Here is a 12,721-nt window from a genome sequence, read left to right on the forward strand (position 1 = left end):
ATAAATTTTATAATGTATTGAATGTTTGTAACAGTCATATTGTGCCATCATAAGAGACCTCCCTTAGCATAGGTGAAGAAATATTTTTTTGTCTATCAATTGTAGACGATAGCTTCTAATATACTTATTGTTTACGTCAATGTAAATAAAAGAAAATAGAAAAGAAATAAAAAGGCAGTATTTTCGTTTTGATGTTTGTATTTGACTAAAGTCAAATGAGCTTTTATTGAATAAATAAAAAAGGGTTTTGGTAACGATATTACCTTGAATATTTGCAACGATCTTGCAGGAAAAGCTTACTATAAAGCGCGCGTTTCAACGATACGATGGAAAGTAAAAGTAGATGAGAGGTGGGGAAATGTCAAACAACTCAACTAAAGAATTATCGTTAAAATCTGCAAAGCAAATGTTACAAGGATGTAACAATAAAGAGTTTGCAGATTTTATCGATAATCTAGGCCACAACAGATTGGCCGTTGATATGCGAAAATTATATCAACAATAAACTATTTAACTTAAACACCTATAATTAGGTTCCTTTTTAACAGCGTTTTTGGTCATATTGGTGTCAGATTTTCCTTCTTTTTATACAATCAGACAAAAAATATAAATTTAAGAGACTTTTACTTCTAAAAAATTTTATAATGTATTGAATGTTTATAACAGTAAATAATACGTTTTGATTTTGTCGTTCCTAATAGAGTGAAACCGCAAACGTGAAAATGTGAGTGTGTGTGGTTTCGAATAAAATGTAATATGAGGATTTTGGAAAACATGGTTGGGTGGGCTACATGTGGGAGTAGAAGATCAGTATTCCCTTTCCAAAGCAGGATTTGTTTGTGTTTCATTGTAGTGTTTGTGATATATAGAGTTCAATTTCGTGTTCGCCATGATGGGCTAGAGAAGAGGACGGGTTGAGGACCGTAGCCCCGAGACCGCGAAGCTAGCCGAAGGTCGCCCATTGCGCCGCCTGACAGGGATTCAAATTGCTTTTATTCAACCCTACAACAGACTTTGCGGCCTAATTCTCAGTCATCTCATAACATATTACACTCCCAGGTACCTTCATGTTTGCCTCTCTGCTACCAACAACTTGCTGTGTTTGAACAACGGTCCAGGTTCAATCACAAAAAAGGGTTACATGGGACATGTGCCGGAGACAACCCAACCAAAAATGGTGAGCTGTGCCCATGGGAAACCCGGACTCGAATATGTTTGGGCCTTCATTATTCGGGGGTACACATCGGGGCCAAGTACAATGCCAATGCGACCTGCCCTGAAAAATTGGGGATCAGCCAACATCATGCCACCGTAGTGGTCCTTGATAGTCTCCGAGGCTGTTGCTGATGGGGTTATTATGTGTTGCAAGTGGAGACCCTTGCAGACACTAACAGTCTCTCGCTCCGACTGTAAAACGACTCCAAGTTGAGGGGACAGTACTGGTCCTGGTCAACGTTGATCACAGAGAGCCGCATTGACTCCACCAGTGACCGACATATACGACTTTTACCCGCACACAGGTCCAACAGGGCCCGTACTGGATAGCGCCGGTCATCCAACACTAAGTTGAACACCAAGGTGGGTCCTACCATTGGTTGGATGCTAAATGTGCGTACAGGGTTATACCTCACTACAGACGGACAAGGGAGTGCAGGCGGACGTGTCGAGACGGACAGACCCGAAGAAGGACGAAGGTGTTGGAGGCTCTTAGACTCCTCTCGCGACAAACAGGGGTGCAGAAGAGTGTGGTGCTTCTCATTGCATTCTCGACACCTCTGCCCACTTGTGCACTCTCGGAAGGAGTGGGATGCGCAGATGCAGTTGGAGCAGATGTGTCGAGAGACCAACGTCCTGACCTTTTTCTCCAAGGACATGCCTCGGAATCTTCTGCATCTCCTCAATGGATGAGCTCTCTGGCAAAGAGGGCATTTCGACGCTTTTAAAGCAAAATTTAAGTCCGGATTTCGTTTGGCCATTTCAGAACCCCGCGATGCCTCTGGATGTGCGCCAACAGGTTTTACACTGGAACCCGTTATTTCCGCTGAGGGAGAGACGGATTCAGTGCTTCCGGCCTGGATCGGCTCTTCCAATTTTTGTGAGAGGGGCGCTGGTAGAATCTCCTGCATGGGAGTGTCAGCTTCCGAGGGCTCAGCCATAGGACCTGGCTCTGTCGAGGTCGTTTCCGCCGTAGGGTTTGACGATACCTCCTGAGATGGTGCCAATGGAACGTCAACTTCTCTTTCCTCGTCAGACATGGGGGTGAGACCCTCATAGTCGGGAAGAGTAGCAGCCATCTTACCAATATTTTCCATTCTGTGAAAAGATAGAGAGGTCAATTAATGGCTCTACAGGAGCAAGTATTGGCGACATTATTAGAAAATGACCCGGTATTAGCGCTACCGCGTTTTCCGGACTATCATTCATCGGACATAGAGGGCGAGAGTTTAGGCACGCTTCAATTCGAACGAGTATCGTTGATAACTCTTCGAAAGTAAATTTTTGGTTGCTAGCGTGTTTCTTAAAGTGCAACATAAAACTTTTAACCGCAGCTTCCCAGAGCCCACCCATATGTGGTGCTCCAGCTGGGATAAATTTCCAAGAGAGTTCCTGATAGCTATATTGTGAACAAACCCTATCACGACCTTCATAAAGTACGGCCTTAAAATCACGCTCTAATTCTCCAGAAGCGCCAACGAAATTGGTGCCGTTGTCCGGGAAAATTGTTTTTGGGCAACCACGGCGTGAAATAAATCTGTGAAATGCCTCTAAAACTGTTGTCGTCGACAAATCTGAGGTGACTTCAAGATGTATAGCTTTCGTAGAAAAGCAAACAAATACACATACGTAGCCTTTCGAAATTCTACAACAGCGACCTGTAAACGACTTGAGATCGAAAGGACCAGCAAAATCTATACCTGTAGTGGCAAATGGTCTGGTAATGACAGTTCTCTCCGGAGGTAGAGATGCCATAATTTGAGAACATGACCTTTTCTTTTCTAAAATGCAAGGTTTGCATTTTCTTGTAACCTTACGAATCAACGATGTTGCTCTAGGTATCCAATATTGCATGCGTAACATACGTAAGACTAATTGAATTCCTCCGTGAAACGAAATACGGTGGAAGTATTTTACCAACAGAAGAGAAAATCTGCAATTGTATGGTAGTATAATTGGATGTTTCTCTGCGAGAGGCAATGTTGGCCATTGCGCTAAGCGTCCATTGAGCCGCATACCTCCCATATCATCTAACATAGGATTAAGAGGGAGCAGAGAGCTTTTGGAATTCAATGACCTTTTATTTAGTAGACAATCGTACTCATCCGGAAAATGAACTTTCTGAGCTACTATAGCAAGACGTAATCTTGAATTTTTTATTTCAGTGGCTGTAGGATATTTTCCATCGAAAGTATGTCGACCTCTATGCGAAGGATGGACTTTATGGAAGTAACGGTAGAACATTGCAGCAGCGCGTAGCGCCCTATCCAGATCTGAAAAATCATCCAATATATCCTTATGTTCCGAAAAGAAAGAAACATGGCACCTTACTGGGCGCATTTCAATGTTCGTATCAGGAACAGGAGTAGACTGAATATCACACAGAGAAGAGTCTTGACGAAGCCATTGTGGTCCATGCCACCAAATTTCTGACAATGACAACTCTGACGGTGAAAGTCCTCGGCTGCCTAAGTCAGCAGGATTGTCTTCAGATCGTACGTGATACCAATTACTTTGACCAACATTTTCAGGTATCCTACATACCCTATTTGCAACAAAAGTGGACAATGTCGTAGGGGTTTTCTTTAACCAGAAAAGGACGATCGTGGAATCGGTCCAACAGTAAACTTTTTGGAAAGTTATTTAAATTTCAGCTACTATCGATTTATACAGTTCTGAAGCTAAAACTGCACCACATAATTCTAGTCGAGGCAAAGAAATGGATTTGATCGGTGCTACATTTGTTTTGCTAGAAAGCAAAAATGTAAAAATTTCACAATTGGAGGCAATGATGATACACCCCCGCGTATGCCTTTTCCGAGGCACATATTTAACCCAACGAGGTATTTGAATCGAATTAACGCCCTGATAAGTTTCAACGAAGCTGTGCCATTCATGTGCCGTCGTAGACGAAAGCGAATCGTCCCAATCAATCTTATCTAACCAAATCCGCTGCATAATAATCTTTGCTACTACAATTACTGGGCTCAACCAACCTATGGGATCGAACAACTTAGCAATTGCAGACAAAACTTCTCTTTTGGTATAATTATCTTTGATGGCAAGGGGCTTGACATTAAAATAGAACATATCTAGCTGAGCATTCCATCTGATACCCAGAGGCTTAGAGCTACTAGCTTCCACGAAGTTAAGAAGCTTAGAGTCTATCAAATGTTCAACGGCAAGGGGGTCTAGGATCGAGCGATCTTTAGATGGTCATTTTCTCAACTCAAATTTGGCGGAACCTAATGCATTAATAAGTTGGTCCCTAGACCTATGCGCAGTCTCCAAATCATGATATCCCGTCAGGACATCGTCAACGTACATGCACTTGTGCGTGTGCCGCAAGCGGAAAATCAGATTCAGTATCTTGAGCTAACTGTAACAAAGTCCGAATGGCTAAGTAAGGGGCACAGTTAACTCCGAAAGTTACAGTTTGTAACTCATAGTCCTGTATAGGATTATTGGGAGAATCCCGAAACAGAATCCTTTGAAGAGAAGTATGAGCTGGGTCTACCCGTATCTGGCGATACATTTGGGTAATGTCACAATTAAAAACATGTTTATATAATCTCCATCGAATTATGAGGAGGACCCAGTCCAGTTGTAAAGTCGGACCGACGTGAAGAATGTCGTTGAGGCTTTTCCCATTAGATGTTTTGTTAGATGCGTTAAAAACTACCCTTAATTTGGTTGTTTGTTTATCGGGATTGATAACGGGGTGATGAGGCAGATAACAAACCGTAGAGTTTGTCGACGTTGTCGAAACTGGCCTCATATGATCTAACTCTTAATATTCACGAACCACTCCATCGTAAATTTCCTTAACTTCTGGTCTTCTAAGGAGTGATGCTCATTACGAAGAAATTGTCGTAGACAATTCGTCCTAGAGTATCTGAGATCAAGTTGGTCTATGAATTCTTGTTTAATGGGAAGTGATACGACGTATCTTCCATTAGAATCCCTATATGTGGTTCGTTTAAAGTTATCCTCACAAAATTGTTCTGAAGGAGACAATTATTTGCGCTTTGGGACTTCTTCTAGTTCCCAGAAACGAAGTAGAGTCTCGTTGAGCTTCTCTTCATGGGAATATTTCACATTTGTTGAAAACGTTGTGACGTTACTAGAAGCAGTGACATTACTATTAGGGACTGGACCTGTAATAACCCAGCCGAAAACAGTTTTCTGTGCGACTAAAGACCCTAGTATATTAGACTGTATCCCCTGAAGAAGTATTTTCGGATACAGATCAGCTCCTATTAACATGTCTACTGGACGACAGTCAAATAGACTTCTATCTGCCAAACGTAAATTTGGCATTCTAGATGCAAGTTCTCTGCTAATGGAGAAGGACGGAAGATTGCCTGAGATAGTGGGAAGTACTAGTGCTGTCATTTCCATAAAGAGCGTAGTGTCTATAGGGGAACCTACACATAAGAAACACGATTTTCGTGACATTATCGAAACAGCCTGATTTACTCCTGATATTGTAGCCTGAGTTGAGGATGTGGCTATACCAAAACGCTGTTGTAATCTTTCGGTTATAAATGACGCTTCAGAAGCAGGTTCTATTAAAGCACGAGCTGGGTACGTAATACCGCGATGAACAAGATTGACCATAGCTGTACCCAATAGAACTGTTCTGTTTTGTGAAGTATGGAATACCTGCCTATTGGAACTCGAAATTTGACCTGATGACGTGGTAGCGATATTTGGGTTAGTTTGATTGGATTGGGAATTAGTTGGAACAAATTCTGATTGCAACGGGGGTTGTGACGTCGTCGTTCTATTATTGGAACTGTTATTTTGTACCGTATCATGATGGAGTAAAGTATGATGACGTTTATTTCACCTTGAACAACTGTGGGAGCTAGTGCAATTCCTAACGTCATGGCCTCGAGAAAGACTATTAATGCAAAGCTTGTGTCGTTTTGCTAGTGAGAATCGGTCGGCCGAAGAGCGCTTTCTAAATTCTGGACATAATCTTAAATGATGAAATTGCCTGGGACACAGTATACAACACTTTTCCCCAGAGGATTGTGAAGATTTGGGTGGATCCGCATTCGTAAAATGGGTCCTAACTTTCTTCTGCTCTGATCGTTTGTTGGAATCGATTCCTTTTATATCCCTAAGACAAGTAAGAGTTTGAATTCTTTCCGTTAGAAAGAGATCCAAATCTTTCCATGAAGACAACGCAGATTTGTCTTTTATGCTTTGTTCCCACAGCGTAACTGTAATTTTGGGAAGCCGTTGCAGACAAAGGAAAACTAATATTGGGTCCCAATTTTCAGTGGCAACTTGATAAATTGCCATGGCAGAAATGCACCCATTTATACCTCGCTGTAGACCTTTCAAACCTGCGCTCGTTTCAAAAAGAACCTTGAGTTGGTTGTTAACCAGAATGCGAACATTATCATAGGTTTTTTTTAAAGATTTCCAGGCTAAACTAAAACTTTATGAGTTAGAGGGAATTTTTATACAAAATCTCGCGCATCGCCACTCGTTTTCTTTAGCAGATGACACAATTTTTCAATATCGCTAAGACGAGAATTATCAATATAAATAGCCGAAAAGAAGTCCCTAAATGTTGGCCAAGTAAGAATGTCGCCATGAAAGACATCGATGTCACATGGCGGAAGATTAATACTATGCAAGCAACTATCAGCATTGGAAACAAAAGAACCTTCACCAAATATACCACTTTGACGCGAAACGTTCAGACCAGAAGCAATGTCTTCTTCTAGAGGCTGTGCTGCACGTGGAGTGATTGCTTGATTAGATACCCTAGTTGGAGTTTGATTCTTCGGAGAAGAACGCAATTTGTCTATTTTCTTATCTACAGCTGATAATATCCTAACATAGGACTTACAGTGTGTTTTTGTAAAAATGCTTGCCTGTCACACGAACCGTTCGTACTAAAAAGTATACGTTCAAAATTTGGTTCTTGTAAAATTTTACGAACCATTCGTTTTTATCTGAAAGCTTTCGTCTATTTTATAAAAGCTTTTATATTTCAGGGTTTCCATGATACTTATTTTGTGAATTTTGCATAGGCATCTGCACGTAAAATGTGTTACTTGATGGCAACCCCGATAAACAGATGACATTTTGTTTGTAAGAAAAAAATGTAATCAAATTTGTCCAAAAATAATTGTGATAATATGAAGAAACGGATGAACATATACGAGTGTGCTTCTATGGAAATAAATAAAATTACATTCCCTTCCAGTTTTCGTGTGTTTTGTGCCATTTATTACTCAAATTATTTAATTTTCATTCAAAACGATGGGTCTTTTCCATTCGTTTATTTTTGACGTATTCGTTCGTCTGATTTTGTTACGAAAACCAAAAAAATTACGAAAATAAAAAGCTTTCATTTGTTTGTCACACGAATACAAAAGTCAACCGCTATGAAAACCAAATTGTGTCTTCGTTCATGAAATCGACGAACGAATGGGCAAAAACTTTTTACAAAAACACGCTGTTAAATGCAACATCATACTTGCTATTAAGGGACGTGATTTCATTAGCCGAAGGCTGGTCACTTGACTAAATCTCATCTAGGCAGTTGTCAAAGAGATCTTTAACCTTATTCCAAAGTACCTTAGCTTCATCCCCATGAATTTCCAAGGAATACGTGTCAAGCTCTTCATCTAGAAGAGTTTCAAATTTCGCAACGAATTCTACCAGAGAATCAGTGGCTCTGATAAAGGATTGAAGAGAGCTCAAAGGCATTTTGGTGGGTTAATTGACCTTTAAAACCAAATCAAAGACTAAAACCACAAGTATGCAATAAATTTCCAACAAAAAAATTGTTGAAAATTCAATAATTGACCCAAAAAAAAGTAAATGAGACAAGCTTTCGAAAAAAAATAAACTTGAATTCAAGAGTAAAACCCAAAATCAATGTGATATGTATCTCAAAGAAAGAAGAATTGGACAGATGCACACGACCAAAAGATATTTAAAATGCTTCAAAAAGTATAAAATTCAATAAAATATCAAAAGCAAAATATATAAAATTGTAATTTATGATATCAAAAATAATATAATATATATTCGTAATTATCGAGGACCGACTGTACAGTAAACCACGATTTTTTATTCACGTACGTATTCGTAAAAATACCCGAAAATGTTTTCCATTTTTTTTTTTTTAATTTTATTTGACAAAAATTTATCACGCCGCTTGGGTAACCCTATTCGTGTACATACAAAGGTTCAATGTGGGAACAGTGAGAACACATCCAGCATTAACAACAACAGTACTGGCTAATGCAGTCAATGTGGTTATGTGGTTCACTGAGTGCCTGTATATTTTGTTTTTGTATTTTTCTAATTTCTTTTTATTCTTTAGCCTTTATTTTTTGTTGTAAAACACTATATTAATAATATAACACTATATTAATAAAATAATATTAATAACCACTGAACGATATTTGGGCAATTTTCCACTGTTCTCACTTGTTTTAAATTATTTATTTTGTTATTCTCTTAAGGGAATATCACTTTGTATGCGACCGATTAGGTTTGACGGGCAAATAAAACAACAACAACAAGCCGCGTATTGTAAGACGACCGTAGGTTATGCGATTTATTTGTAAATATTTTGTAAACAAATTTATAAAAATGAAACACTCGCGATTGCACTCTTAAATAGAGATACGTACCTTGATTTTTTACTGATTTTATGAGGGAAATGAGGGTGAATTGATGAGGTGATGGATTTGTTGTGTTTTGATTTGATTCTTCTATGGAAATAGAAGAAGCGAAAAACCTTTTTAATTGTCGTAAACAATTTTCTATCCGGCTCGCTCAGGACCAAATGTGTGCGTAGCAAATAAATATGGAAAAAAGAGAAATAAAACACAAATTTTTTGGCAGTAAATAATTCAAAATATAGTTGGTTTTATTGAGAAAATTGGGTTTGTAATATTATCGTAAAAGCGGTTGCTTTGGCGAAGTTCAAGAACGAATTATCAAGTGTCAACAACGAAAGCGTAGGTGTTGTAAAGTGGCGCTCAATGCATTAGTTACTCGTTAGAAGTTTGACAGTACTACTTTGTGCCGTAAGCGCAAAGTTGTACTTCAAAGTAGCAAAGAAATTGTAATGTATGCAAAAGCTTTTGAAAATAAATCCAGAAAGTATAAAATGGTTTAATTTTGAATTAAACAATGACACTTCAACCCAATTCTATAAACTCTACTAGTTTTCATTTATCCCTGAAATTCTTACAAGATCATGTGAAGCTAAAGGACATTCACAACTTATACTAAGACCTAATTGATTTGATTAATAAATATAAAATAATTTCTTGAATATTAAAATTTAAAAGTTGTTTCCAAAAAAATAGTCTCGGTTTAAAAAAAATATTCCCGCAACTTTAGGCGAGTTTAATTTAAGAATCTTTTACTTTAGTGAATCTGATAATTGCCCATTTAGAATTAATCATCTTGTTTGTACTTCTCGTTTCAGAATAAAACCCTTCTGCTGTCGCACTCAAATCATGCATACAGATTACCTGTTTGTTGGATCGGATTCTAAGCAGTTCGCTGGTTCTACAACTGCTTTAACGGATTTATCTAGTCACCAAATTTAGATTCTTGGCAGCATAGGCAATTACCCACGGATTGAGCAATACAATCACAATTGGCTGCTGTAACACAAAAAATAACGCTCTTCATGCTGGTACAAACGTCCCCACACAACGTCAATAATTTGGAATAATTTGGAGTGGCTACCAAAAACGATTTATAGTTCCTCCCAAAATGACCAACTGGCCCCACTATGGGGAAACTTTTGTTGGTTGTTTCCATAAAAAGACAGAATAAAGTGAACATTAAAATTCACTGTTTTTGTCAGTAACATAACTGTTTTACTTAAAAGCGTTTAACCACTGCACAGTGGATCCACTTGTATGGAGAAAGTGGCCAAAAATATTTAGAGTTTAAAAATCAAGCCAATACGCTGGTTACAGCTTTGTGCTGCTGCGAAGAGTGTTTTAAGAAACCACGAGCGTAACATTCTCCCCCCTTTCCCCTCTAGAGGGGGTATACTGTAAGAATTGTTTAATGATGTTAATACAAAATTACATGAACAAAGGTCCCGATTATTTTATGTTGCAAAAATAGGCTTGGGGAAACAAAACAATCTCCAAAACAACATAAAATCCAACCAATTTAGCGGATTAAAAAAATCAACATTTTTGTCTGAAAATTGGTAAAAGTTTTAATATAGATCTTATAGCGTTCTTCCTGGAAGGCACGTACCGCCAACGTAAGACAAATTTGGCAGAAGATTTCTTTATCTTGCCACTGATGCCAATTATGTTAATGTGCGTGGTCAGATAACAGAGTTATGCGCTAATATATCCATAGAAACCCTATTCTAGGGCAGCTTTAGTGAGCAACCCACCATTTATAGTCTGGCACTAGATGGCAGCTGATTTTAATACTGAATAATCTTAAACCCATGACCTACTTTGGAAAATTATTCCCGAGGTGGGCACTGGTGGGCATCATGACTAAAACCTTAGGTCAAATTTAAGTATATGATCGAATTGGCATTACAAAATACACTAAAGCGCTCGGCACATACGGTGCGTTGTGCGTCGCGCTACAACAACCACATGAAAAATGTGTAAGTGATGCCTAGTTTTTTGAAAAACAACAACATGTCTGGCGCATTAAAGTTAAACATAATTTAACTGTTTTGGGACAACGCATGTCCCAACGTGTCACTAAACGGACCGTATGTGCCGAGGGCTTAAGAAAATATGCAGCTAACTAGAATTTCACAACACGCTATAACACTATTTTTAATGAAAATTAAGCTATTACCTCCTCCTTCAAAATCCACTATAATATTTTGCTATACGTATCAGTTTCGCGATATTTTGAATATATTTAGTTGCACTTAAAATATAGGTTGTACTCACAACAAAAAATATTAGTCAAATGTTCCGACTTGTGAAGCTATTGTTAAGAAGATCGCGTTCGACTGAAACAAAAATTAATGTATTTTTAAAAAGGTCCATGTCATAGCTGTCAGAGTTGCCAGATGTTGTACCAAAATTTTGACATTAATTTTTTTATTTTTGGCCAATGGGTGGATCCACTATGCACTGGTCGGTAACTTGACATGACAGCACGGGAATTTGAAACCACTAACCTCTCATTGGCGCAATTTTGCTTTTATAGCCCAGTCTTTTCCCACCATTTTCCTAGATTTTCCAATCATACAACAAAATCACTCAATTATAAACATGACCAACACCAAATGGCTACCACTTCACAGCTGATTGTTTTGGGAGTAATGCTCACTGAACATGGCCTCGTTATTTTTCACTGAACATGCTCTACATTCATTCATACTGGCAACGCCTATAATTTTCTTTATCAGTGTCTTTTAACCATCGCTCGACGCGTGATAGTCTCAGTTAATATTTTCACCGAAAAAAATTAAATGTTAAAAGGTACCTGGATTTGGGATCAACGGTTTCTTGGAGTGTTAAACTGTTGTGCCCATCCACACATACATAACGTAGTCACGTAGTCTGTAGTAATCGCGTATCTGCCGCAGTCGACTGCTTTACTCGTCTCATTGTGAAATTAATTATAGCCTACCATCGCATTCATGAAAATACTTGGCAAGAAGAAGAATCATTGTTTATGTTTCATTTCTTTTGCTATTTGTGTCCTATTAAAATTTGTCTACCTTGGTTTTTAATGAGTTACAACTTGTTTCAGCCTGAATTTACCAAGAGCTCGTATCCATGTGGAAATCCGGCTATGTTATAGTGAGTATAATTTTTTAATTTATTGCAGTCATCAATCAAAAAGGTGTGGTTTGTTTTATTTTACAGGTGACAAGTTTGAGGAAATTTTTCCTGTTAATGAAAACACATGTTTTTACGCGCTTTTTTGTCATTTGTCCAACGAAGGAAGGCTTGTCTAGACAAATCACAGGCGACGTCATGGTGAATATAATGGTTATATTTATTGCTGTCATCAGGATAATAATGTGCTTTGTTTTATTTTACAGGCGGTCGTCTACTTTTTTTAAGTTTAGTAATTTGCCCAACCAAAGATTTTCTGGACAAATTACCATGAATGGACCAATTGCTATGAAATGTTTTCTCGAGAGGGATATTACGTATAGTCTGGAATGTGTCACTTCTAAATAGTGATTGTGATTTTATAAGTGTCGTTATTTGGGCGATTGGTTCTTAGCCGACGGACGAGGTTTGTTCTTGCAAGTTTGGGCGGCCAAACCTGTACAAACATCTGATTGCAATGTATCGTGAGTCAAGTTAATATTTCTGTTAGGATAACACTTTTGCTAATTGCACTTTTTTATTTTGCTTTTCAGGAACATTGGATAAGCCGCGCTGTATTTTTTTCTGCGACTATTCGCGGTCTGTCTATCTCGTATTTGTCTACCAACTTCTAAGGATCCTTTTAAACAAATCTGTACAAACATCTAATTGCAATGTATCGTGAGTCA

At 38.4% G+C, this 12,721-nt stretch overlaps 1 protein-coding gene and 1 long non-coding RNA gene across 26 annotated transcripts in view; one reads left to right on the plus strand and one right to left on the minus strand.

The window, feature by feature from the left end:
* Positions 1 to 11,503, minus strand: part of LOC141401390 (lamin-B1-like) — a 123,687-nt gene extending 112,184 nt beyond the window's left edge. For 5 of the 19 annotated variants that reach the window (XM_073981615.1, XM_073981616.1, XM_073981612.1 and 2 more), the window contains exons 1-2: positions 11,387 to 11,500; positions 11,056 to 11,215 (exon numbers count right to left, since the gene is read on the minus strand). The gene's annotated coding sequence lies outside the window, so the exon portion shown is untranslated. Of the gene's footprint in view, positions 1 to 11,055; positions 11,216 to 11,386 lie in introns of all 19 variants that reach the window. The other 14 variants (XM_073981603.1, XM_073981599.1, XM_073981604.1 and 11 more) reach the window with 5 other exon arrangements.
* Positions 11,504 to 11,575: 72 nt separating this feature from the next.
* The window catches only part of LOC141401392 (uncharacterized), a 45,569-nt gene continuing 44,423 nt past the window's right edge, over positions 11,576 to 12,721 (plus strand). For all 7 annotated transcript variants that reach the window (XR_012412341.1, XR_012412343.1, XR_012412338.1 and 4 more), the window contains exons 1-5: positions 11,576 to 11,690; positions 11,965 to 12,014; positions 12,081 to 12,194; positions 12,260 to 12,517; positions 12,587 to 12,713. This is a non-coding gene — a long non-coding RNA (uncharacterized lncRNA). The remainder of the gene's footprint in view (positions 11,691 to 11,964; positions 12,015 to 12,080; positions 12,195 to 12,259; positions 12,518 to 12,586; positions 12,714 to 12,721) is intronic.

This window comes from Musca autumnalis, unplaced genomic scaffold, assembly GCF_047663935.1.
Source record: "Musca autumnalis isolate F117 unplaced genomic scaffold, ASM4766393v1 scaffold_4, whole genome shotgun sequence".
Lineage (NCBI taxonomy): Eukaryota > Metazoa > Arthropoda > Insecta > Diptera > Muscidae > Musca > Musca autumnalis.